At 33.1% G+C, this 24476-nt stretch overlaps 1 protein-coding gene across 1 annotated transcript in view; it reads right to left on the bottom strand.

Annotated features, from left to right (window-relative positions):
- Positions 1 to 11202: 11202 nt before the first annotated feature.
- Positions 11203 to 24476, bottom strand: part of LOC126780394 (uncharacterized) — a 154676-nt gene continuing 141402 nt past the window's right edge. The window contains exon 3 of the transcript XR_007670491.1: positions 11203 to 11270. The gene's annotated coding sequence lies outside the window, so the exon portion shown is untranslated. The remainder of the gene's footprint in view (positions 11271 to 24476) is intronic.

Here is a 24476-nt window from a genome sequence, read left to right as displayed (position 1 = left end):
CGACGTCGACGTCGTGTCCGCCGAGCAGAATCGGCCCTTTCCCATTCACGCTCCGCGGTCTCCTTCTGGACCATGATGGTCTCACAGAAGGAGACTACGGCCGTCCACGCTGATTGCTCGCAGAGAAAGGGCTTATACAACCTCGCGGACCAGGATCTGCCTCTCAACGCTCCACGCGGGCCATGATTCCAATTTATGCTGGGCAGTGTCCCGGTCCACGCCACAGTAGTGGCACAACGTTGTCGCTTCGCAGCCAATCTTACAAAGACATTTTCCAAAACAGAAACATGACCGGTCATTACCTGCGTAAATCGAAAGGTGACTCGTCGCTTTCGTGTCATCCACGCAGTCACGGAAGATCGTGTCAACAGTCGAGCGGCCCTACCAGAAGCCTAACCGGTTCTTAGCCAGGCCAGGGCCGACATGTGACTGGCAAGTGCCAGCCTCGTCCAGTAAGCGTATGGGACGAAACGCAGAGAGAGTTTCTGCTGCTCGGCCATCTTTCTTCAAGACTTTTGCATCCTTCCAGACCGAGGAAACCGTCGAACAGCCGTCTCAGTCTCCCCAATGAAGTTGATGCTAACACCAACGCCCACCTCGGAATGCCGTCTGACCGGTGTTACGAGCCTGCTCGGATATAATAAGATGATGGCAGCGGATTCGAGTAAGTCTCAACTTAGCCGCTTAAGTCACTATCGATAAGGCGGACTGCGTCCTCGACGATGGATGGAGCATTCGGGATAGTAATGGGAGTTAAACAAGTAAGTTCGATGACTGACTTACCCTGCCACCGCACGCTCGTACTCTCTGAACCTGTGTCCTCCTCTTGGATCGTTTCTGTGGTTACCCCAGGCCCTGGCATAGGCAAGTCTTGCATATCCAAAACCTCAATGCCATGTTCGCATTTGCAGGCGACGCACCGACTACTTTAATCTTCTTGTAATTAACATTCATGTATCATTTGGGCTTGGAAATAGTCTTCGAACAGATGGTAATAAAGCCTATTAATAATGTTAGTTGAGTGTATTTATGTATAGACCTAAGCCTAACCTAAGTGTATAAATTTGCGATTTTCTTCTACTAAACAGGTAAAACTTAATAAAAACATAATATAAATTAACCTTAACTTAGGTATGATTAACATGCGGAGCGCCTGAGGACACGGCGACACGTTAGAAGTGTGCCTGACATGGCAGGAATTAAAACGGCACTTAGTTGCAACTGTGGTAAAGTCCATGCTAGACAACGAATAGTCCTGGAAAGTGATGATAACCTTTTGTGATTGTGTCATGAAGCAAAAGCAGGCGGTGGAGAGAGAAAGGGAGAAAGATGTACTCGCAGACCCGATACGCCGAAGCAGAATAGGGTACAGACGGCGTCGCAACGCCATTTAACTACCTATATGAACCTCCGGGCAATGAAAAAGGGGAGTTCATTGCCTAAAGTATAGGGTCCCCCAGGTCGAGAAATATATTAGCATAACCGGCACATCCCAACAGGTGTATTTAACATCGAAGGGTTCGACAAAAGAACAGCCACGGGGCGCAGAAGAATGCACAAGCACCCGCAACTTCGCCTAGTGTGGATTACAGGTACCGTGGTGATTTTAGTCGATAAGAGTCTGACATAATCCTCCATGTATCATCCGATATGGAGGGTATCCGTGAGGATTTCCCCACGATAAAAAAAGGTTTGATTAACATAGAAGTACAATTTTGTAGTTTGTTTTTTTTCACAAAAAATCACATGAAATCTCAATCAATTTTAACTATTTTCCATTTTTTTTGCACACCGTCCTCCCCTTGCGGCAAACGAGAGGTGGTGCGATAACGAGTCAGATACCACCAGCCCAAGAGCCCTTGCAGTAGGGTGGTGTGGAGGGGAAGAGAGGGAGGAAGACCTTTCTCGCTCTCGGATCGGTCAGAGCGTCCGAGCGTCGAGCCTAGGGCCGTCGAACTGTGAGCTACTCTCCAGCTTGTCCCTACTCAACAGGGAGCAGATTGGCCTAAAATACAGCGCCGAGTCCAGACGAGGTTCCAGGCCGTGTTCTGAGCGACGCCCTGGAATACCGAGGTGCAAGACTTATGTCTATGCAGCTGGCGGTTTCCGATGCCTTAGAAGCAAGGGAAGTTGGTCTTGTTGCCAAAGAAAGGTCGGCCGCTGGATTTTTCTTGGCATACTGGCTGATAGTGCTGCTGAAATTCGACGAGGTTGGTCCCGGTCTCTCAGAAGCTCACTTCAGATTCAGGGTGGGCCGTTCGACGGGCGACGCCCTAGACGCCCTTAAAACTTGTTATTTTTCAACTTATGTTTAAAAATTAAAATTAATGTTTTTTCATATGATGAAAAATATATGCATAAAATTTTCGTAAAATGTATTCTTAGTGAGTGTCTACGTTCCAAGGAGTAACTATGCTAAATTTCAAGTCAAGTAGACCTGCGGAGGTCTCGTGATGTGTCAGTCGGTCAGCGGTATTTCACTTATACTATATTGCAAGAATAAAATAAATTCTCACTCATATCTACGAACATACACAAATATACGCGCACATACACACTACTACAAACGCACGTATGATCACAAACACATAGTATGTGTGTAAGTTTGTATTACACTCTGGGAATCTCATAATTTTCAAAAATCTTAATTTATACAATAATTACTAAAGGAGATCTAGTAAAATATTTGTATATGATTGCATTTAAAGAAATCCATAATTGTACTCGTATAATCTTGGCGCCGAACTTGTTAATCTATAGTTAAATAATAATTTGCTTTGTCGTAAAGTTTTATGATACATAAATTTAAGTTTTATAGATGATTCATTTAATCTAAAACGAATACAAAAACTGGCAAAAAGCCAAATTAGGTACAAGATTCTTTGTGTTTAACTAAATAAATACATTATATCAATTTAAAGTTAATTTTTTTATTGTTTAAAAAGAAAAGTTAGCTTATCAGGTATTTTAGAGTTTACTTGTATTAAATTAATAAATAGTTAGTAGTTACGTTCAGTTCAATAGTGTAGCCGTGAAGCCGTAAGGTAAAAACAGACACACAGAGTTATTTTTGCATTTATGATATTTCGGTCTCATTGGTTAGCTTATAAGACTGCAGATGGTAGAGCTTTGTGCCAGCCCATCCGGGTCTAACGCCAACCTACAATACCGTAAGTAGATATGTAATGTTGTATCCACTCCACCGACTACACATGTTTGAGTATACACTTAGTTAACACTGAGAATCTTGCTAGCTCTTTTCGGTAGAATACACATTCGGAAACCGGTGGTTACTTTATATTAAAATTGAAATTTTTAAATATCAATTAAAAAGTGCTCTGTTAGAGGCTACTCTTGAATAAAGTATATTTTGACTTGACTATTTTAAAATTAGTTACTCATGAAACGTCAGAGACACATACATACCTAAACTATAAACAGTCCGAAATTAATCATCATAAACCTTTAGCTTCGATTTTACATACGAGGTTAAAATTTCGTCGCAACATCGTCGTTCTTTTATAATGTTTTCAAGCCATCTGTAAACAAAAACAGTGTTGAAGGCGACGCCGCTATAACAAAAGAACATGTTATTAACATCCCTAACACTTGTTCGTGTGAATTTACTCGCTTCGTACGAATAAAACTACACAATGTCACGTCCCGGCAGCGCCGACAGATTTATAATAATTAGTAGCTATACATACAGTCCATGCCGTCGTCATATTTATTATTAAAGTTTTTACATAAAAAATATTTCTTTTTAAATTAACTTTAGGGGTGGGGGGTACGAATGGATCCTATCGAATTTAAATAACTTGTCATTTTTTATGTAACGTTATTTAATGAAACAATTGTTACGAAAAGTTGAGTTGCCTATTTCATAAACAATAAGTTGTGACACGGATAGAGTGCACAACCACACAAACTCGCACATACACGCACACACAAAAACACGAGCGCGAAAACAAAGCACGTGCACACACACATACTGTACTACTATCATAAATTATTCAGTGCTTAAACACTATACTAATATTGTAATTGCGAAAGTAACTCTGTGTGTCTGTTACGCTTTCACGGCTAAACATCTAAACCGATTTTGATGAAATTTGATAATGATAATAAAATAATGCAATCTTGAACCCCAACGGAGGACATTGACTCCATGCATACTTTTTTATAGCTAAAACCTGCTTTCTCACCTATAACGCAAGCGATGCCGCGCGCGAAAAGTAGTACATTATATTTTATTAATTCGATCTAAAAAAACAAATTTGTATTATTCGATGAGTGCTGAACAAGACGTCTGTGCATCTCTTGTCACCTCAGTTGCCGAAAATAGATACCATCGCTTTCACCTCGTTATAGCGAGACAATTATACGCTCGTTGATTGACGATACCGCTTTTATCTCATAACTCGAAGACGTAAGGTTTAAAATACGACGGGCAATTTATTAAAAACTGAATTAAAATACAATAATCGCGTTAAAAATATACGATGTACGGCAAAGATAAACATTTTAAATGACAGTATACAGCGTAGCCGATATTCATGTTATTGGTATTTTATTCAAAAAATATTATAATTGAGCTTTAATAATTAACATTAACACTAATTCGCAAAGTTTTGTATTACATTATACCAAATTAAATCCAATGATATAAATTACAAGATATAATTATAATTTGTATCTATAAAAAATATACTTATATATATACATCTATATATTTAGAACAATGCTTTTAATGTTTGTCAAACGAAGTGCAACTAACACAATAATTACTAGACAATTATCCTTAAATAAAAAAAACAAATATCAATCAGGTTCTCAAGTAAAAATAATATCTCATTATCACTATGTCCAACTCGTATGTCCGACTCGTATGTCCGACTCCTGTTCATTATTTTTATGGTATCACTTAAGGTTTCCAAGACTTAAATTAGCTTTTAACGCCACAATCTACAGCCTCGTTAGTAATAATTTTTCAATCATTTATTAAAAGCAACAAAATCTAAAACAAAATACTTTATTCAACATTGAAGCACTACACTTACTTATTGATAGTCAAACTAGAAACTACCACCGATTCGGAAAAGAAACACCCAGCCCTGAGAAGAACTGGCGAAAGAAACTCATCATATAGCAATAAAAACAAATAGGTCTTTATCATCATCATATTTAAACACTAGAGATGATGCTCCCTTATTAATAAGAAATACTAATTATTGTGGTGTATACCTATATATAGAAGACAATACCAGTATAAGCTGGTCCCACATTGTGTTGTTGAACACAATACTCGTCCTATTAGCGTTGAACCTCTAACAACGGTATTTCAATTGACGTCAACTCGATCTTGCATGTCAAAGCTTGTTTGTCGGTCTATATTATTTTCCATTGACCTATAGGTAAGGTTATGTGTACGTGTAAATAACATAATTATTAGTCTATAGACAATATAGTTACGTGGATATAGTATATACTACTTATATATCATATCACAAACAATACGTTTCATATTGAATAATTAAATTACATTTTAACGGATAATGATATTAGTTTGTAGAAAATTTCTGAGTCTACTTGCATTTTTTCATAACAATCTATTTTTGTTTGTATAATTTGTTGACGGACGGGCGACATGACGGTAAGTTGTCACCACAGTTGACGCTCCAATGTACATGACATTGGAGCTTTATGAAATATTAACTATTCCATATATCGCCAATGCACCAACAAACTTGGAAACACCTTGAGCCTATAGTTGCATTGGCTACCTCTAGATTTAGACTATGTAAAAAATTTTTATAACTCTAAGCAATCTATTATATGGTGACTAATAACTGTATTAGACCGGTTACTACATTCAATAAACGATACTTACAGAAAAAACAATGAATTCAGAAGCCATCTTTGGTTAGCTACTTATGGATAAAGAAGGCTATGAATAACGGATAGTAGAATAAATGTATGAAGATGATAGCTACTAGTTTGCGTTGCAATCAAAATTTCGAACCGTCAATGAGATAATGCAACGATCCGTAAGAAAACGAATCGTTTTTTTTTTATAAAGTGACTGGACTTAAAACTATTTGAGTATCTTCAAAACGTAAAAGTAATAACTGTGACGTAATCGAGGAACAATAACGACAATGCTGATGGTATTTAAGAATTGTCACTTGTGAGTGCACAACCCAGAATTTGAGCAAAACATGGCAGCTGTTCCTCATTGGGATGCTTTAAAAGCAGCCGCTCGTTTTTGTTTAAATTCCACATCATGAAATTAATATCAATTGTGAGTTTGCCTTCTACGGCTATATAAAAACATGTCGCACAACGCTTCGGACTGGATTTCAGATCAGGCTCTTTGAGTATTCACCAAGTGTTTTGAGATATAATCCGACAAGAGACAGAAGTAGCATTGTTTCGAAACGCTTAATGTTTGATGACCGTTTGATTTCCTTTTCTGATAGTAAGAGCTGAGTGAAAGCGTATGAAGAGGTAAATGACAATCTTAACTGCAGGCTGCAACCATTTTGTTTACTTACTTATAAATTACTTAACCAATCTAAAACATATAAATAAATGTCATCAATCATTATTCATATCAATAACTAGCTGCCTGTTCCGACTTCGTAGGGCTTAAATAAGTATTTTATACGCTAATCGATTTATACGACCATACAGTACAGTTTACGTTTGTACAGTACAGGGCATATAATAATATACATACATAAAGCACAGTACAACACACCCTACGTATTTTTTCAAGCGTTTATATTTTATTATATTCTTAGGTTCAACTAGGGCTTCTATGTTTAAGTGGTGGCTCATCGTACATTCATCCCACATTATGAAACGGACCCCTTGAAAAGTTAGGACGTTATTTTTTGTATTATTATTATTATAATAGGTAAGCCACCCATATACATTGGCACTATAAAATATATTAACCATCCATAATGTGCCACCAACCTTGGGAACTAAGATGCTATGTGCCTTGTGCTTGTGGTTACACTGGCTCATTCTCCCTTCATATCGGAACACAACAACACAAAATAATACAGCCCATCTGTATTGTTTTGTGTTGTATCAATAAATAAACAAAGTAAATAAGAATGAACATACGAAATCTTTGTGCTGTCTACTTCACCACCGCACCGTTGGCCACTACCATAATATTTTTTCATGAAGATGATAATTTAAATTATGTGTATAGATTTAAACGATATATATGTTCAAAGTTCGAATGGCACCCCAGCGGCTCTTTATATATAGCGCTTTAAATAATAAAAAATACAAACGTAATATTCAATTGTTTGTAGTTCATTTATAAATAATAAAATTTTTAGGTAAATAATAAATTAAACGTAGTATTATTTGCTACCGATATCCGTGGTGATAAATTATATTCCTAACTTTTAAACGAAAGTTTCAATTCGATTAATTTAAAGTAGTACATGTCAACATCGTTCCATTTTATCCGTGTTTTTATTGACTAATTTATACAAAATGCAGTTATTGTGACTTAACTATAATAGTTAGACGTATAGCCTCCTTGACTTTTCCGTAGGTAATGATGAGTGCTATAAACATATAATACAATATTCTAGATATCTGCAATAGTTTTCGCATCGCACTTCAAATAATGACTTTTTTAGGAAAAAGTAATGGGTTACAACATTATTAAAAATTTTGGAGAGATCTCTAATTTCTTTGATAAAAAATATAGCCTATGTTACTCGCTGATAATGTAGCCTTTTATAGCTTGTTAAATAATTTTTAAAATCGGTTTATTAGTATTTGAGTTTATCCATTACAAACAAACATTTACTGGTGGTAGAGCTTTGTGCAAGCTCATCTGGGTAGGTACCACCCACTCATCAGATATTCTACCGCAAAATAGCAGTATTGTTGTGTTCCGGTTTGAAGGGTGAGTGAGCCAGTGTAATTACAGGCACAAGGAACATAACATCTTAGTTCCCAAGGTTGGTGGCGCATTGGTGATGTAAGCGATGGTTAACATTTCTTACAATGCCAATGTCTAAGGGCGTTTGGTGACCACTTACCATCAGGTGGCCCACATACTCGTCCGCCTTCCTATTCTATAAAAAAAAAACATACAAAAAAATACCTCCTTATAATATTAATATGTAAAATTGGTAAACAGTAACGGTAACAGCCTGTGAATGTTCCACTGCTGGGATAAGGCCTCCTCTCCCTTTTCGAAGAGAAGGTTTGGAGCTTATTCCACCACGCTGCACCAATGCGGGTTGGTGGAATACACATGTGGCAGAATTTCAGTGAAATTCGATACATGCAGGTTTCCTCACGATGTTTTCCTTGACCATCAAGCACGAGATGAATTATAATAACAAATTAAGCTCATGAAAATTCAGTGGTGCTTGCCCGGGTTTGAACCCACAATCATCGGTTAAGAGCCACGCTTTCTTACCACTGCTCCATGTAAACCGTCATTTTTAACTGGAAGCTTTAATCTCAAGAGTCCAACTATTTAATAATAATATTAAATTTAATACTAATAACACGACCCGAACGGACAAAATTAATTTAAATGACTTTTAAAATACATTTATTATGATACGATCAATCTCACGCCAAGCTACCTGTCTGCACAGCGATATACTTATTGCTACAATATATAATACTTTTTATGGCTTTTCAAATATCTTATTAAATCTCTGTAAAACAGCCGAATAGCAAAGTATTAACAACAATTTATTTATAACGTTGATAATTTCAAAGTTGCTATGTTATTAAATAATATGTAAAATGTAGCATTATACGTCAAATTGTTATTACAACTTTTGGATTTAAAAAACAAAACAATTTTATTGTATAAATAATGGTAATATACACTATATATACAATAATGATTATCATTGTATCCGTGTAGACTAAGCACATTCTCAGATAGTGAAGCAAAGGCATCAAACGCTTTGAAATTTAATCGTGACGTATACATTGTGTGGTTCCAATGCAGGACGATCGAACCCAAATAGTATAAGAATGCAGTAATGAGTGAGGAAAACCAGACAATGCTATTATTATGAATTACATACTTACATTTATTACAATATTAACAAATTTTTATCATCAATAATGCAGTGAAAAAATAAACGCCAGTACTTTACCTCTTAGATATTGGAATTTATATGATGCAAATGTGTAACAGGAAAAACTATTTGTATTCAAGTTATATCATACGACTTAACTTGCAAATACTTTAGCTTATAAATAAATATTAAAAATGATTTCAATATGAATTAATTAATTTTACTCACGAGCCTATCCATTAACTCATTTTAATCTTAAAACTAGAGATATAATTTTTTTATTAGTCTATCGCTTGTTTAAGCTGCTAAACTAATAGTTAGTCATTTGTAAATAGTATTCAATTGTTGAAAAGAGTAACTACTGATATTCTTACCGGTTTTTCTGGAAAGAATCTACATTTCGAACCGGTGCTAGATACACGTTTAATCTAATCTTGTAAAATGATAAATCAAAAGTGCTTGTAAAGAAATAAAAAATTGTTTATTTAAATAAAATATACTTTGATATTGACTTTGCATCACCTTGATTTATATATATGTCACCGAAAATTTGTAAAGACAAGCAAAGAATAACAGACTATAATTTCAAGACACGTTGAAATTGGGTTTTTTGACATTCAATTACTTACATGAGTTTTAAAAGAAAGCTATCCGTATCATCATAAGTCTTAGATCCACAATACTACTGTTGATCGTAGTCATACTTAGTGGATATCGAATAAACATTAACAATCGCTCTCAAGGGTCAATTAAATGCGGTAATTTACAAATTGGATCAACTGATTGGACATATCTAATAAGGTTTTCACGATATCATTAGCATAAAAATAATAATGTGGTGTCACGAGACGCCCAGTGGACCTGACACGTCGATATTGATGGTTATTCAAAGGCATTATAATTAAAAGAAAAACAATAAATGAATATGGAATAAAATAAATAAAAACATAGTTTCCTTAATAAAGTAAATTTAATAAAGTAATATTTTGTATAAATTAAATATATTTATATAAAAATATATTTTTCCTTATAAAATTATAATAATACATATCAATGATGTATAATAGTCGGTACATATATGCGCCTCGCGTATAAAAGTGAGCAGAGAGCAGCTTCGAATATGACGACGTAAGAGAGCGGCATGTGCATGTTGTTCGTTACGGCATACGATTGGATCTCACTCCCGAGGCGCGCAAAAAGATTTTTTGCATAGAAAATCTCGACAAGAGTAAAAACAAAAAGAATACATTCCAGTCATTCACTATAGCTAACAGAATTCATTAAACACTGACCTGACTGATTGTGAATAAATGATGATTTTGAATAACAAAGGAATTAAGATATCTTATAATTTAGCTTAACATAATGTGCAAAGGGCGTTTTTAATATTATATAAAACTAGCTATTGCCTGCAGCTTGGCTCGCACTTTAACTATTAATTATAAATGACTATTTGGAAGTCTATGATCTTAAAAAAAAAGCATAAAATGTCATTCTGGTTAGAAAAAAGAATATTAAGGGGTTTTTTTTTAATTTTAGGTTGATAAATATTTTTTTAATAATCATCAGTGAACTAACTTACTGTGAATCCCTGTAATTTGACTTAATTTATTTTATAGTGACTTAAATGGGTTGAAGAAAAAAATCACTCACTGAAAACTTTATTTATAATTAATAATTGAAGCACCTCTTTGTAAAAGACGTTTGCGGTATTTCCTATTGAGGCAAATTGCTAAGTTACTCGCTGAGCTCACTCTGGAGCATGCAAAATAAAAACTGTCCATGTGATAACAGCCCTCACTAAAATTAATGCCAGTCATGTTCAACGACAGGCCTTGGGAGTTATTGATTGTCATAAGGAAACACACTTTAAGAGGAAACTATATACTTTGAAATTCGAAAATTTGTAGGAATATATATTTTTTTTTTATAGAATAGGAAGGTGGACGAGCATATGGGCCACCTGATGGTAAGTGGTCACCAAACGCCCTTAGACATTGGCATTGTAAGAAATGTCAACCATCGCTTATAGCCAATGCGCCACCAACCTTGGGAACTAAGATTTTATGTCCCTTGTGCCTGTAATTACACTGGCTCACTCATCCTTCAAACCGAAACACAACAATATCAAGTATTGCTGTTTTGCGGTAGAATATCTGATGAGTGGGTGGTACCTACCCAGACGAGCTTGCACAAAGCCCTACCACCAGTAAAAAAATATATAGGGGTCATGTTGATATAACTTTGGACTTTAAAAGTGGGTATAAATCCATCTTCTATAATTTGTTTGACTCTAAAAGAAGTCATTTGCAAACATAATTCTCAGTGGTAGGGCTTTCTGCAAACCCATCTTCTAGGTAGGTACCCACTCATCAGATATTCTACCGCTAAACAGATAGATAGTATTATTACGTTCCGGTTTGAAGGATGAGTGAGTTAGTGTAATTACAGGCGCAAGGGACATGACATCTTCGTTCCCAAAGTTGGTAGCGCATTAGCGATGTAAGGAATGGTTAATATTTCTTACATCGCCAATGTCTATAGTGGTGACCGCCTAATAACAGTTTGCCCAGTTGCCCGTCAGCCTACCAATACCTTAAAAAAAACATTGCTTATACTGTTAACGGTATTAGTTTCACTATGGTAGGGAAGTTTGTATAAAGAAAACGTATGTCTTGCATCCGTCTTCCCTAGGGGATATTGATATTAAGTCATTGTCTATTTTTCATTTCGTTACTTGCACCCAAAACTATGTATATAAAGTTTTGGGTGCAAGTTTTTAGGTAGTACATCTATACAAACGTTTTAACCCTTAATTTCTAAAATATTTAAATTCATGTTTATCACCTCAATTTAGAAACAAAAATAGTAAATATCAAGGAGATCAGATTACTTTTTAAAATTGTTATACTAATTTTTTACCACCCCATTTCTCCCATCTGGGGTTGAATGTCCAAAAACGAATAAAAAGGTATGCATTATTTTAGACATTTTTTTAGATAAAGCTTCTTAAAAAAAAAAATTAACTCTACACAAAAATGACCCCATACAATTTTTCAACCCCTATTTTACCTTCTTAGGGGGTAGATTTTCAAAATCACTGCAATACAAATTTATTTATTTTTAACCCCCAGCTTATATATGAAATTTTATGCTTCTAACTTTAAAAAGGATGGGTTTCTATACAACCATTCATCCCATATATTTTCCCTCTTAGGGGTCAAATTTCCAAAAATCCTTCCTTAGTGGTTGCCTACAGTAAAATGTAGTAAAATGCCTAGCAGTAAAATGTATCAACTGCTAAAATTTAAAGTTTCTGACCCCTGTGGTTTGGGCTCTGCTTTGATGAGTCAGTCAGGACAAGTAATTTTATATGCATAGATTATAACGGCTCCGTGCGGTTTCACCTGCGATAAATGTACATTTATCTTCACCCTTGTGGGTCGTAATGTGATTTTTATATATTTAATATTTCTTAATAAATAGATTTTTATGTAAAAATAAGTTCGATTTTGCCATCATGGGCTATTATCGTTGGACTGGGCCAAAATTTACGCTTAATTGAAAAGATAAATAGAAATATTAGTACATTTTTCAAACGTTGCTATTATTATTCAAAGAAAACTGATTTGCACGTTCGAACAATCGAAAAAGCTCATCACTTAATAATGTATCCATTATTTTTACATAATCTACTTTAGTTTGATTGTTCAAGTCTGTTAAAAGCTGAGATGGTCGAGTGGCACACGTGAGTCTTAATTGATGGTTGCGGGTTAAAACCCGAGCAAGCGCCACTAAATTTTTATGTGCTTAATTTGTGTTTATAACTAATTAATTTCGTTTTAGGCGGTGAACGGTGACGCAAAGCTGCGAGTCTATCCCCTACGATAAACCAGCGCAACGCACCTAAAGAAGTTTTCACTTCAAATACAAAGTAATTTTCAGCATTTTATTTAGTTGGTAAAAAATCAAACGACTGCATGCTAAAGTTCCTGTTGTTGAATAGGTACCATATCTATTTAATAAAAATATTTAAAAAAATTAATCCTAGGCTTATTTACATCAATCTTATCAATATTAAAAGTATTTCTAAATCATCATCAACAACTTAAATGTATAATAAGAACAAAGAAAAATCATCCGTAACTTATACATTACATAAAACAGCACGAAGCGGTTGTTATGGTTTCATGTAAGCCTTCGGGGGATCGATCGATCGCCTACTCGTATATTCTTTCAACGTAGATCAATGCTATTATAATCTGGTACAAGAAGGGTGAAAATTAAATTAAATACATGACAACAGTAGCGCAAAGCTTCCAATTAGATTTGAGAGTAAATAGTATACCTAAGTTTATTAAAGCTGTAATGTATAAATATACTATACATAAATGACCAATGTGGGAATAGCGCTTCTAAAACATAATATTTGTAAACGATGCATGAAGCACACAAATAACTTTGAAGTATTCTGTACTTTATCTGAAGTATTTTATTCTAATACAGCATCAGCGGACAAAAATTATTTATAATAATATTATATTAAATGCTTACACTTTAGTTAGAAATTTCAAAACGAATGGAACAGTTACATAATTTTTTCAGTAAAAATAGTAATTCTACAAAATATGGTATAAGTGTGTACTCTATTTATAAACTTTTAAATATATATTGCACTAGCTACCCATGCCACATAAGAAGAACTAACATACAAAGACACAATCTTGCTTTTTTTCGGTCAGGGCCTTCTCGAGGGTACGCAAAACATTTAACCAAAGCTTTATCGAAATTGTATTAATAGAACGCAAAGAGGATAAACGTACGTACATTTATATTTGTATAGATTACAAACATTATTTTTATGGTATTGTTGTATTATTTGCTGATAATATTACATTACTTTTTTAAGCTGACAGGAAAACGTTAATTAAACAATATATATTTACATACATAAATATTATGTTATTACTTACATACAATTAATACTATAATATCATTCAAAATAACTACACATTCATGGTTCCAGTAAGTGGAATCCTCTGAAATTCGAATTGCATAAACCGATTGACTCGCCCTCACCCAACACAATGATCATTCGCTATAGCTACACATTATTTGCGGACTGCATTTGTTGACTATGCAAATGTGATATATCGTATAGATTTAAGATCAAACACGATTATTAAAATACAGTTATGTTATAATATAATTTGTTTTGTTATCAGTACTGTAGTGATTTTCAATCACTCTCTACTATCACTTACAACATTAAAATCACACAGCGTAATAAATAATAATCAGGAAATAATAAATTTAAATGATAAATTAAACAATTACCTAATAGTAAAAAAAAATAAGATAATACATTTAAAAATCTTATACGTCATATTTGAAACATGAAAATATAATGCGACAAAATATTACAGCAGTATAGTTCCAAACGATTTTCATACAATGTAAATATATCAACAAATGTTCTGGGTCTACAGTTCTCAGTCAACAGAGTGTAACATCAGTCATCAACCGCTCAACATGTCTAACAAGAGCTTCAGGTGTCACAGTGGAAGACGCACACTCGCTCTCCCATTTCAAAGAGGCGGCGGATCAAAGCGCGCCCGCCTTATTCCAGTCACCCTGACGTAACACACGTGGCGTCTTGCAAAGGGGTGACGTAATTGGACTTACTCGATTTTCCCCCAATTACCTTTAAATAGACTTGAACATTTTAATGTATATTTACTTTTTATGCGAATATTAAAAAATAAATAAATGTAGCACATATTTTTCATACACGACTCAAATGCATATTGTAGAATTAATTATTTATCATGTATTAATTAAATTATCATATATGTAGGTAATTGTTATAAACTAGTGTTCGCTCAATATTCGACTGTAATAACCTCTATCAAGTGCGCGAAACGCTAACTTAAACTATATTAAATAACGTTCTGTTGCTAATTCTTTTTAATTGATATCTCTAAAGCTTGGCAATAAAAAAAAGGAATATGGGTTGACAAATAGAGGAGAAAATGTAACTGAGCTATTTTATCTTCATCTATTTATACATAGATGCTTATACGTAAAATGTACTTATAACATATAACATAGCAATATACATAATATCGACGACACGACCCTGTTTGCATATTTGCATGTTGTCTGACGCTGTTTATATGGAAAAATTGCTTCTTAAAATGGAGCGCGAATGTCAAGAATTGGGATTAAAGGTTAACCGCAATAATACGAAGATGTTAATTGTAGACCGGACGAAAAACGACTCGCCCGAGATCACTCAGATTGCGAACTGTGAGGTCGTCCAATCCTATATATATATCTGGGCGCTTTAATATCGAATAATGGCGGATGCGTAGATGAGGTCAAGCGACGTATGGCAATTACGAGAACTGCTATGGAGAGGCTGAAGAAAATATGGAACAGAAACAAAGCAACCAAGATCCGGCTCGTAAAAACGCTTGTTTTCCCCATATTTCTATACGCTGCGGGGACGTGGACTTTGCGGCAGGTCGAAAAAGAGAAGATCGATGCTTTGGAGATGTAGTGCTGGAGACGAATGCTAAGAGTTTCGTGGACCTAATTTCGCACCAATATCTCCATTCTCCAAGAACTCGGCATCAAACAGCGTCTTTCGGAGCTGGTTCGAAAGCACATACTAACTTTTTTTGGACACGTCTCTCGGCAAGGAAATAACTCCATAGAACGCCTTGTCATTCAAAGCAAGGTGGATGGCACCAGACCACGTGGAAGGACACCCATGCAATGGACCGAACAAATAAAAATAACTGTTGGCGGTCCTTTGCATGAATGCACCAGGCTTACCAATAATTCATCTTCACTAATAATTCAATTGGTTTTGTATAAATTTTAACATTTGCAAATTGCAAAAAGTAATTCCCTTGAAACGCAATTCTGTTTATCGAGGTAAAAATTGATCCAGAACCCACCCACTTATACAAAACAATAACCAGATGAGTTGACGTTCCACCAGTTATCCAATTGATTCGGATAGCATTTTCATTCACATTGACATTGATTTATATTTACTGGAGGAGAAGGTCCAAGTCCTACTCGAAAACTTCAAGAAAGAATCGACAACCTCGATTCATCTGTAATATATTTATATACATTTTATGTTTGTATGTTCGTGTATAACTTTTTTTTATGAACCGATTAAATATATCTACAAGGTATATTTAATATGTAACAATATTTGTTATGTAAGTAGCTATGTATGTATATAAGAATAGTTTGTAGTTTGCAAACCTAACATTTTTCTTTGTTGTAGGGCTTTGTGTAAAACGGCCTGGGAAGGTACCACACACTCAGGAAATATTCGTCCACTCCGTCAAATATAAACATTCAGTGTTATTGTGTTGGGTTGGATAGGTGAAGGCCAGTGTTTCTTACGGCGCCAATGTCTACGGACGGTGGTAACCAATTACCATCTGGTGGTCCATTTGCCCTCCGTCTACCTATATTATAAGAAAACATAGAATTTACGCTTTAAAATATAAGTACATGTAAATACTATTTGTACTTCACAAAATAAAATACATAGGTCCTGAGAAGAATAATGAAGTGAAATAGAAATCGTTCTGAAGGTGTGAATATCTCTTTTATATAAGTTGAAATGCGCAGCTGCCTTGAACAAAGGGATTTTTGTTTCGTACTGTTTTTACTTAATAGAAGAGGTGTTAAATGCACACTCACGGTTCACTGTTAACGCGGCGATAATTGAATGGTGTCTGTAAAATTTATATGGAATCGAAATTGTTAACACATATCGTTACAGATGCCTTTATTATTTAATATATTCCCATTTCTAAGTTATACACTTTAATACTATGCTTATACTGTATACTCATTAACTTCATCGAACAGTTTTAGTTTCAATAATAGTGTTTGATACGAACGATCAAATCAATTTTCAAATATTTACTCAAAACATAGAATCTATCCACATTCACACTACACTTGTAGTTGTGTTAAGTTATTATTTGTTTCATTTTTAATAAACTTACTTAAGCAGTTATAACACAACTTTTATTGTTGTTAGTAACTTATTAGAAAAGCTTTACACACAAATAACTAAATAAATTCAATAAATAATCTCGAGAGAACATAAAAATCTAGTAAGAACGTTTGAATTTAATTAAGTAAAAAAATGGCTAAATACAATTTTATCGTCTTAAAATTTATATATTTAATAAAAAATACTGAAAATATTTATATAAGCAAATTTAAAAGGTCATTACAACGCCGCCTAACATTAGCCTCAATTAGCTAGTAAATAAATTTAACTAGCTACCCGATTCATACAAAAGATACCCCGCCCTCCTCCTTATTTCCCTCCTTAAAGTTGAAATTACCAATAATACTTTCTTCTTTGTCAGTCAGGAGAAATAATTTTACAAGTATTTATTTATTATTTGATATATTAAATAAAAATATTATTTTATTTTAATTTAATTATCTGATTAATCATCATCAGATAATGTTTAGTTTATAACAGTAACAGCCTGTTAATGTCCCACTGCTGGGCTAAGGCCTCCTCTCCCTTTTGAGGAGAAGGTTTGGAGCTTATTCCACCACGCTGCTCCAATGCGGGTTGGTAGAATACACATGTGGCAGAATTTCAATGAAATTAGACACATGCAGGTTTCCTCACGATGTTTTCCTTCACCGTTAAGCACGAGATGAATTATAAACACAAATTAAGCACATGAAAATTCAGTGGTGCTTGCCCGGGTTTGAACCCGCGATCATCGGTTAAGATTCACGCGTTCTTACCACTAGGCCATCTCGGCTAGTTTATAAACTTAATATAAAATACACGTCAGAAACACTTTTATTGAATTAACTAATTAAACGAATTCCTAATTTTAATTATTAAAAATATATATATTTTAGTTTTACGAGCTTATTGTATAATTTATATACTTTAAAACACTTTTGCTACATCAAAAAAATCTTAACTGCATTTATAAGCTTGAAAAATATATTTAATTTGATATAACTTTTGAAAGTAAGATAAATGACTTTTTTTGTAATGTAACTTATAATTTATGACATTTCTAAATAGATATGAATGAAATATATTGAATAGTTCGTCTGTGTGCTTGAATCAGACGTTTTGTTTTACCTATATATCAAATCCTTTAGAAAATGACCTAATTAGTAGCATTATTTGACTGAAATATATAATAGTACGTTTAGTATGAAACTTACAATGTTTCTGCCGTTTTGCGTTTGTCTCAATTTTAATGCTTAAGGACAAAACGTCAACCTTTTTTGGCGATGTTCTCTCAAAACAAAAACGGTAATGTAAAATGAAATATCCATAATCACTCTTTGGTACGGCTTTGTGCAAACCCGTCTGGGTAGGTTATTCTACATCAGATATTCTATCACCAATTAATCTACTTGGTATTGTTGTGTTCCAGCTTGAAGGGTGAGTGACCAGTCTAACTACAGGCACAAGTAACATAACATCTTAGTTCCCATGGTTGGTGTCGCATTGACCACATACAGGTGGCCCATTTGTCCATCCAACTACCTACCACCTATTTTATGAAAAAAAAACCACGAAATTAAATTAGTAATTAAATAAAAACCTAAATATTACATTTAAATCGAACTCTAGTTATTATATTCAATATAAAATTATGGGAGCATTACCTAGTTACGGATAATCAAAGTAAAAACTACCAAAACAAGCCCACGACCAGAAAAGAACCAGTGAAAAAACTCGGTATTTTTTTTTACAATTTTCAATTTGATAAGTAAATAGCCAGGTAAATTATAACAGTTTTATGTATGTTAACTGTATAATTATATTTACTTCAAACAATGACACTTCCAAAACAATTAAAGTCAATTCAGTTCTCAGAACAGGACGATATAGATTGTCGACATTTGATCTGTGACCGAGTATTACGAAACAATTGAGGAAATGATTGCTTCTAGTGTCACGTCGAGCAATCGTCAACTAAACGAAGTTCATTAATGTACAGTTGTATCAGACTATATACGGTTATATCCAGTTATGTCCGGATATTATATTCAGAAACGTTTGGTTTTGCATTGGATGGTAGAAATTTCTTCGGGGTGTTAGTTATAAGCGCTCTAATAAAAATCATTTCGTAACTTTTGAGGTCGAATATGTGTGACGTACAAAATTATATGAATCCCTTTAGCAGTTCGTTTCATCGCATATTAAACCTTTTATACATTTGATAAATATACATTAATATATACAACTCAAACATCTCAACTCCGAGCTCAGATGCCCAGTCAATAGAACTTGGGAATATTAACCGAAGGTGGCAGGTTTAAGCCCAGTGAAGCACCGCCAAATTATGTACTAAATTTTTTGCTTATAGTTCGTTTTGCTATGAAGAACAAACATCGTGAGGAAATCGGCATGAGTCTAATTTCACTAAATATCTGCCACATTTGTGCCACCAAGCCACATTGGAGAATCGTGGCTTAATAAACACCGAATCTTCTCCTCAAGAGAGAGGGTAGTCCGGATTACGATACAATAGTAAAATGTGATGCAGGACTAGCTGGACCAGGAACAGCTCTCACAGCAGCAACCGGATAACTCTGAGAAAGTAATGCTTTCACGATCTTAATCAAAGGCTGCAGTAAATTTCCTCTTTTATTCAAAATTGTCCGATTGCCTTTGCAATTAATTATATATCTAAATCTTCTATTTATATGGTCGTGCGATATACTTTATTACGTACGGATCAAAAGCCTTTTTAACCGTTTCTGTGTATAATTTTTTTAACAGAAAACAGATTACAAAGATATACTTTGTTTGTGTTTGCGTATCATTTTAATATAACATATGTTACAAGTAACAATAATGTTGATTTTTTGACATGACCGAAGGATATTAAATTTTTCGAATGAACCAGAAGAAGTAGACCACTCACTTTATATATATTATATTGATCACAAACAGTTGACACAACGTAAACATATTAACATTCTGTATATATATATATATATATATATATGTATTATATATATATATATATGTATATATATATAAATATTTATTTATTTATTTATTTAGTGTACAGGAAACAAACAGTGAAATAATTACAATAAAATAAAAAATATAAAACAATTCTTAAACCAAAACAGTTTCCATTTATAAATTAATCATAAGTAATTACAAAACAAGACATTTTTTATATTTAATAGGTGCATGAAATTATATAATTCATTTATATAATTTAATTTATATATTATATATATATATATATATATATATATATATATATATATATATATATATATAAAATTATAATCAGTGAATCAGACGTTATCATACATGAAATCAGACAGTGCTATAAAATAAAATACACTGCAAAGTAAAATTATACAACAGTTTTTTTCTCAATACATTCATTTATCTGAATGGAATGCTATCTATTTTTAAGATCACATTCGTGTTTCAAATAATGGAATAAAAATCAAACGACAGCATCTTTATTTATTATCGTGGTAAATACAAGTCACAGCTTTGCACACACATGTTAAATAAACTAATAAAATGTATATGACATGTTTTCATTATTGCTCAGTTCGTTTTATTAGTTCCACAACGTGAACTGTAATTGTTCGATAACGCAGTAATTTTTATGTGTATACGCAAATATGACCTTGAACAAAACAAACAAATTCTCATTAAAAAAAAACAATTTGACATTTGGTGATAAACAAGAGACTAAAAAAAATCGAACGCTTTTTAAAATATTAATTTAATGATACCGTTTGAAATCGCGAATAAAAAATTTAATATTATACATATGAAACTGCAAACGATCAACATGAATGAAATTAAATAAGGGCGACTGATTCCAACAAATTGACAATTGATCGCAATCGATTCGAACCGTAACGTTGCCGTTTACCTGTATTCCTATTTTACTAACACAACGATCGAAAAGTTGCGATTTAGTCCAAGTTGGATACGAATAGAATCGGGAACCGTTCTAAATTAGTTGAATTAGGCCCTTGTTGAGTTGGGTTACGATTCAGCTGAGGTTTATTTTTGTGAGAAATAGAATCGGCAACGTATCGACGACCTTAATAAATTCGTAGAATAGTCCCTCTTGATGAAATCAAATTTAAACAAGATGCATAAAATATGTCCATTTATAAGTCTACTATGACTCAGGCGTATACTCAAACAAATAACAACCTATAAATATATCACTGCTGGGTTAAGGCTTCCTCTCATCTTGAGGAGATGGTTTGGTGATTTATCCACCGCGCCGCTTAATTCCGATTGGACGCACATGTGCCAGAATTTCATCCGACACATGCATGTTTCCTCAAGATCTTTTTTTTTTATCGAGCATTAAATTAATTATAAATACAAATTGCAGGCAGATAAACACCGACTTTAAACGTCCGTATTTTTGCGTCGGTGTTATAAAATTTAAATAATAGACTTTTACGATGATTTATATTATATTTTTTTAAACAATTTTCAGAAATAATACTGACAAAGATCTCCTCATCTGGTTAAGAGAAAGATTTAGTGAAGTTTACAAGATGTTACTCTACAGAGATTTTTTTATTTTATTTTTTTATTCTTTTGAGTATACATATACGTACAATAAAGGCACTTGTACTTATGTAGTTCTGACACTTCACAATATACTTTTAACTTTACAAGCGCGAGAATTAGAAAAAAGCAAGTGTTTATCTGGTTGTCTTGTTTCGGGACCTGCTACATTCGGCTGAGCCTACTTGGTTGTTTACACTAAAACATTTCAAGATGACATATGAAATATCTATCTCTTATTCTATTTTATTTTATAAGAAAATCGAGACAGTATATGAACGATCTTTGCATCGCTTGGGATCTTAATCGAACGCATGTTTTATGAACACCACTGTTACGTATATAATTTCATTTTTATGATGACGTAATAACTATCTTACAAGCTTTCGCTATGAAAATACATCGCTCTCCGTCCATTACTCGGTATTCGTTTAATATTATTTTTAACAGAATATGTTTGCCGGAGCTATGATAAAAACGATTTAGTCCAATCTGTAATTACTAATCATTTGTTTTAATACATATGATAGTACTATGGATATTGCTTGGTTAAAATAACATTAATACAAATGTGAAAAATAAAGTGTGTCTAAATTAAATAAAAATATTTACATGGTTAAAAAAAACTTATATTGCATTCAGAATAATTTTCGTTTTTTTTTTCATAGTTTACAATAACATGTTCACAACATTAACATGTTTTACATAAATTACCTTTGAAATATCGACTATTATAATAGAAAATTATATTTAAATATATTGTTTAGGAAAGCTTCTACTGTTTTGAGTTAGCGTGACTTTTGCTAGGTCACAATGAACAGAGTATTTCAGTCATAAAACATATAACATGTCTGTCTATACAGCTCGCCGGCGCTTGGCCTATAATCAACGATTTATTGCTGTTAACTCTATCAAATTCGAACGCATGTCTTTATTTACTACCTCGTGAGAAAATCGACCCGAGTATTCTCAGAAATGTTACCTTTTAATTTCGAAATAAAGACAGAATCCTACAAGTTTTATTGAAGGACTATTGGGTGCTGTATTTATCCTTTTTTTTGTTACTTCGAAATGAGCGGCCGACATTTCGAGTATCGTATTTTTTTTATGTTTATGGTAAACGGTATCGGTACCTTTGTGACGTTTCCAAATTTACAGTAGCTTTTAAAAAATACCCTTTCAATGTACAAAATTAAGTTGTTATTATAGGATATAGCGAATCATTCTTTTACTGACTTATATATTAAGACAAAATGAAACTAAATTAATAAGATAGCATCTGGATCCTGAATTTCTACCTTTGCTATATGACTAAATGTTGTCAGTTGGAAAAAAAATACAATATCAATCTATTATCTATTGGCCGAACGGTTTATTTTTTTTTTAAATGAGGCCATTGTTTATTACCATGTTGTTCTAGATATCTACTGTGGTATTACATAGTTTCTACTCATCATCATTGAACACTTCAAAATTTGAAAGTGATTGATCTTATGTGTCAAATCTTCTTTACTAGACATTAGCAAAAAAAGATTATTGTTTTATTTTTTTACAAGAACACAAAATTCACGCTTAAATCTCGTCAATAGTCTAAATATAAATCGGGTGAAACTTCGAAGCGCTTATAAATATTAGTTTTTTTTATATTTATGCCAAACAAACATCTCCTCATTAATTTGTCTTGATTTTTATGTTAGTAAATATTTTAATATCATCTTGTATTAAAAGATTTTTCATTTTTACTCCATTTTATATTCGTGTACAACTTGAAACTTTAGGCGTTTTTTGTATTTTCGTAACAGACAAAAAATAAATATGATGTAATAAGTAATTGTGTACATACATACTTACACTATAATATTATACGCTTATAATAGGTACTAATCACTCTTGATAAATACAATGCAATTATAAAATATTGATTTAAAAAAAGATGACCCGATCCTATGTTTTATTGTAAATTTATAAATCATTTATGTAACCTGTGGTACTTTACAGATACAATTATATAAATAGATTAGAATAAGAGTCTTAACGGAATGGACTAAGGTTCTAATGAACCTGACGTCTGTTTGGTAAAACAAATAAAATTATATTGTTTTGAAGAGGCTTGGATTATACAAAGTAGCGCTAAAACTTTTATAAAGCTGCTCTACAGAAGTCCGTCTATCGATCATTTAAGTGGTATTATAACTTTATTAATAGTGTTATATTTAGCTCTTTTATTTTAATTTTATGTCTTAATTCTAGTTATTTATGTTCAAGGCCAGGTCATCTATATAAATCTAGGTAAACTAGACTACTAGAGGGCTCGAATTTATGAATCGGTATTCTTGTCTATACATATAATAAATCTGTAACTGATCGCTGTCTGTACATGTAAGATATTGTGTCTGTTTGTCAGTTAATCTGTTTGTCAATGCGTTTGTGCACGCTAATTTTAGAAACTGCTTAACGAATTTGAGTGCGGTGTACACTAATGTATTGTGGCTAACTTCACGTTAAATTTAGTGGTTCTTTAGTTATGTCAAAGTTATGTCAATTTAAACAATCTATTCAATAAAATTGGAATAATTAATAATATTCTTCCAATGTAAGTTGAACTCAGATCTATATTAAATAGGGTTAATATGATCAATTATATTAAATAGGGTTCAGTTTATGTGTATCTCTTTTAAGGTTGACTATTACCTTTTGTATGGTAATCAAATTTGTTCTAAGATAATGCATTATTTGCAAAGTTGTTTTTATTAAATATTGAATCTTATGAAAGATAACAAGAT

The sequence above is a fragment of the Nymphalis io genome, chromosome Z (assembly GCF_905147045.1).
Source record: "Nymphalis io chromosome Z, ilAglIoxx1.1, whole genome shotgun sequence".
In the NCBI taxonomy this organism is placed as follows: Eukaryota; Metazoa; Arthropoda; class Insecta; order Lepidoptera; family Nymphalidae; genus Nymphalis; species Nymphalis io.
This window is presented reverse-complemented; position numbering and strand designations above follow the sequence as displayed.